Source organism: Erinaceus europaeus, chromosome 2 (assembly GCF_950295315.1).
Source record: "Erinaceus europaeus chromosome 2, mEriEur2.1, whole genome shotgun sequence".
Taxonomy (NCBI): domain Eukaryota; kingdom Metazoa; phylum Chordata; class Mammalia; order Eulipotyphla; family Erinaceidae; genus Erinaceus; species Erinaceus europaeus.
Genome location: NC_080163.1, coordinates 83205395 through 83210150, shown reverse-complemented (window position 1 = coordinate 83210150; position 4756 = coordinate 83205395).

The following is a 4756-nucleotide window of genomic DNA, read 5'->3' as shown; positions in this document are numbered from 1 at the left end:
AAAAAAAAAATACTAGCATAGCTACAGTCCCTTTGAAATATAATTAAAATATGCCTACTAGCTATCTACAAAATGGAAGACCCCCCCAATGCTTCACCTGCACCATTCCAGCCTTTAGGTCCATGATTGTCCAACAATTTGTTTGGCTTTGTATATTAACTCTCTTTTCAGCCACCAGGTTCCAGATGCTAGCAGGATGCGACCAGACTTCCCTGGACAGACAACAGACAACCCCACCAATGTGCCTTGGAGCTCTGCTTCCCTAGACCCCTTCCCCACTAGGGAAAGAGAGAGATAGGCTGCGAGTATGGATCTACCTGTCAACACCCATGTTCAGCGGGGAAGCAATTACAGAAGCCAGACCTTCAACCTTCTGCATCCCACAATGAATCTTGGGTCCATACTCGAAGAGGGTTAAAGAATAGGAAAGCTATCAGGGGAGGGGTTGGTATACAGAGGTCTGGTGGTGGGAATTGTGCGAAGCTATACCCCTCTTATCCTATGGTTTTGTCAATGTTTCTTTTTTATAAATAAAAAACTTTTAAAAAATTGACCTTAATTGAGAACAGCATATCCTCCAGGAGCAGTGCAGGCACCAAACCCCAGCAATAACCCTGGAGGCAAAAAAAAATTTTTTAATGTTTTATGAGCAGTATTAGCACCATGAAAATAAAGTTATGTGGTGCAAAGCTCAAGGACCGGCATAAGGATCCCGGTTCAAGCCTCCGGCTCCCCACCTGCAGGGGAGTCGCTTCACAGGCGATGAAACAGATCTGCAGGTGTCTATCTTTCTCTCCCCCTCTCTATCTTCCTCTCCTCTCTGCATTTAAAAGAATTTTTTAATTAAATTAAATAAAATTATTAATTCCTATGTTCCCATTTCAGATTCATTTGAATTTATTCTTTATATATGGAATCAGCCCAGTTAAACATGGCATTAAAGAAAATGAGGAAACAAACAGCTGAGCATTACAAATATAGACGAGAACAGATAACATTAGGGTTTTCCTCCCTTGCTACCAAATCCAATAAAGATATCTATATCTATTATCTAAAATTAACTTAAAAGGTTTGCTTCCTCCCCTAAGTGACTTATATAGAGTGCATAATTCAGTCTTAGTTCCCAAGGCAAAGTTATTTCTCTAGATGTTTCTATAATATCATTCAAAGCAAAATTTTATCTTTGGGTACCATAAGCAGAATGTCAACAATGCTCAACATATTAGTTATATTAAAGAGAAAACACCATGAAACTCAAAGCCTTGGTTACTGAAGCAATGAAAAACTCATACCCTGTTCTGGTGGAGCACAGTACCAGTTAAGTTTCCATCCTGCTGTTTCAGATAGTTTTCATTTTACTGTTTGCTTGTACTTGATAAGGTTAGCTGTTCAAAATGCCTTGAAGGCAATAGATGTCATAGTACCCAATGTCTTCACAAGTTACTATTATTTTTCCAACAGAGCTTTGTCGCAATACTTAAGCTATTACCAAAAATATTCCACTTTTGTGGTCCAGAAGGTGGTGCAGTGAATAGAGCATTGGATTCTCAACCATGAGGTACCGAGTTCACTCCCCGGCAGCACATGTACCAGAGTGATGGCTGGTTCTTTCTCTCCTCCTATCTTTCTCATGAATAAATAAATAAATAAATTCTTTTTTAAAAAAAGAAAAGGCATCTAACATTTAAATATATATATATATATTCAACTTTTATTGTATATTAATTTTGTTCTAGAAAAGGTAACTATAACTAGCAGAAATGTTTGACAAGGATATCATATTGATACATAAGTGTGTTCTATTAGCTATAGAACTAATTGAACAGCCATCTCTGTGGCGTAATTGGTTAGCACGTTAACCAAATAGAACTAAAGGAAAGACTAAAGGAAAACCTTTTTTATTCCTTGATTCTAAATTTCAGACCACAGCAGAATGATTACCAAAATATCTATACTCAACTTGGAATTGAGAAGTCTTAATAAAAAGTTTATTTTCTCTGTAACTATAAAAAGAAAGCATTGTTTGCTTTGATGCAGTATACCATACCCAGTCCAAGTTTCATCCTCTGTCCTTCCCTTTCATTTTGTTTTTTTAGGTTTAATGATGATTGATTGTGAGATAAGAGGGATACAATTCCCACCACCAGAGTTCTGTATCCCATTCCCTTCATTGGAAGATTCCTTATTCTTTGCCCCTCTGGGAGTATGTACCCAGGATCATTGTGGGGTGCAAAAGGTTGAATTGTAATTCAAATCTATAATTGCTTCTTCGCTGGACATGGGTGTTGGCAGGTTGATCTATACCCCTAGCCTGAAGAAACTGGTCTTGTCATTATATAAGTTATAGTTATTTGTAAATATCATTAAATGACATAAATCATGGTAAGGGCTTGTATGGCATCCTTAGTAAATCCTAACGATGGGGATTTTCAAAGTAAATCAATCCCCAATAGCTTGGTTATAATAATAATAATTATATATTGCATTCTTAAACTCTAAGACAGCAAGGAAACTAATTCATTCTCTGTAAAAACCCATATTTCTTGGAGTCGGGCTTAGTGCAGCAGGTTAAGCACAGGTGGCGTAAAGCAGAAGGACTGGCATAAGGATCCCGGTTCGAGCCCCTGGCTCCCCACCTGAAGGGGGGTCGCATCATAGGCAGTGAAGCAGGTCTGCAGGTGTCTATCTTTCTCTTCCGCTCTCTGTCTTCCCCTCCTCTCTCCATTTCTCTCTGTCCTATACAACAACAATGACAGCAACAACAACAATAAACAATAAGGGCAACAAAAGGGAAAATAAATAAATATAAAAATATATATATATTTCTGCCAGTCCTGGAACCTCTGGGGTTTGCTCATTTTCCTTCATGTTTCTCTTGAGCCATACCATTTGATACTGCATCTGCTGATCTCAACCAAATCAATACAACCAGTGCCACCTCAACATGTTTCACTTTGGACCGTGTCCACAGACAACCAGCCTACAATGTCAACCTTTCAGCTCCAGTACTCTAGTGAGACCTAGCTCACAGTACTCCTTAATTCCATTTCAGTTGGTGAAATTCCTAACAAAGCCACAGCACATAGATATAGACCAGGGTCCAAGAGATAAAGCATATGTGTCCATAAGGGGAAAATATATGCCTTAAAGTAAAAGTGCACAGTAGTCTGCAGTAACTCAGTAAGTGCAGTAAGCAAGTAGAAAGACCTAAAAAAGGAAAAGAAAAAAAAAAGACACCATAAAGTACTTAATCAAATAGTTTCTACTTAGACCCAAATATTCTCTTCACCTACTTCCTCAATCACTCTAAGTCTAACCCTGTCAGGTAAAGACAACAAAAGCCTCATTAGGGCAAGAAACCAGCATACATTGATGATGGCCTTTTTGTCACTACCATGCCATCCCATTATCTGGGGACCTAGTTAGGGAATCCTGGGATTCCCATATAGATATGATGAGCCTAGAACTCTAACAGATCCCTCTCTCCACCATGACTGGTCATCTCCATCAGGAGCACATCATAAACCCTCTTGTGGGCCTCTACAAAACCTTGCCTTCAATGTGTTCTCCATTTATGTCACCCAAGTTCCACCTATATGTGGATTTACCCAGTATTCACCCCTCTCTTCCTGACCTATACCAGCCAACAGTTTTTCTTCTGTTTCCAGTGAAGATTGAGATTCTAGAGTTTCTATGCTGATGTCTAGGTCTTTGATAGTTGACCTTGGTTCACCAATATTGATCATACCATTGTCCTTTCTCTCCTCCCTTTATCTAGATGTTTCCTTTGTTTGAGTTCCCATTTATTGCTGTTGTTTGAGCCCATTTCTATTTTACTGAAGATTACCTCATTTGCAGTTTAAATTTCTTTACTTCTTTTCCTATAAGGACTACTTTCAGTAAGTCTTGCAAAACAGAGTTGGTGGTGGTAAATTCCTTTCATTTCTGTATATTTGGGAAGCTTTTGATTTCTCCTTCACACCTGAAGAATAGTTTGGCAGGATAGAGTATTCATAGCTGTTAATTCTTATTTCTTTTTTTTTTTAGTTTTTTTTTTTATTTATTTCCTTTTTGTTGTCCTTGTTGTTTTCACTGTTGTTGTAGTTATTATTGTTCTTGATGTTGTCGTTTTTGGATAGGACAGAGAGAAATGGAGAGAGAAGGGGAAGACAGAAGGGGAGAGAAAGATAGACACCTGCAGACCCGCTTCACCGACCAACCGTGAAGCGACCTCCCCCTGCTGGTGGGGAGCCAAGGGCTGGAACCCGGATCCTTATGCCAGTCCTTGCACTTTGCGCCACGTGTTCTCAACCCGCTGCGCTACTGCCTGACTCCCTAATTCTTATTTCTTAATGCTGTAAAAATGTCTTTATTTTCCCTTATCTACTTTCCTTCCCTAGTTTGTGCCTCTGTATGTCAACTTCTTCCTTTCCCTTACAGCCTTCAATATTTCTTTCATGTCTTTACTTTTGGAAAATGTTATTATTATGTGTCTTGGCATTGACTGTTGGGATTCAGTAGTTTTTTTTTTCTTAATCTTTCTCTGCATATATATTTTGACCACTGCTATTATCACTATAGGGGTTTTACATGTCAAATCAACCTTTTCAGAAGTGGAGGGCACCATAGAACAGACCTAGTGTTTACTATTTTTTTATTAATTACTTAATATTTATTTACACAATTATGGAATAACAGGCATAAATTCCACATTGGTCCCATCACCAGAGTTCTGTGTCCCCATTCCTTCCACTGG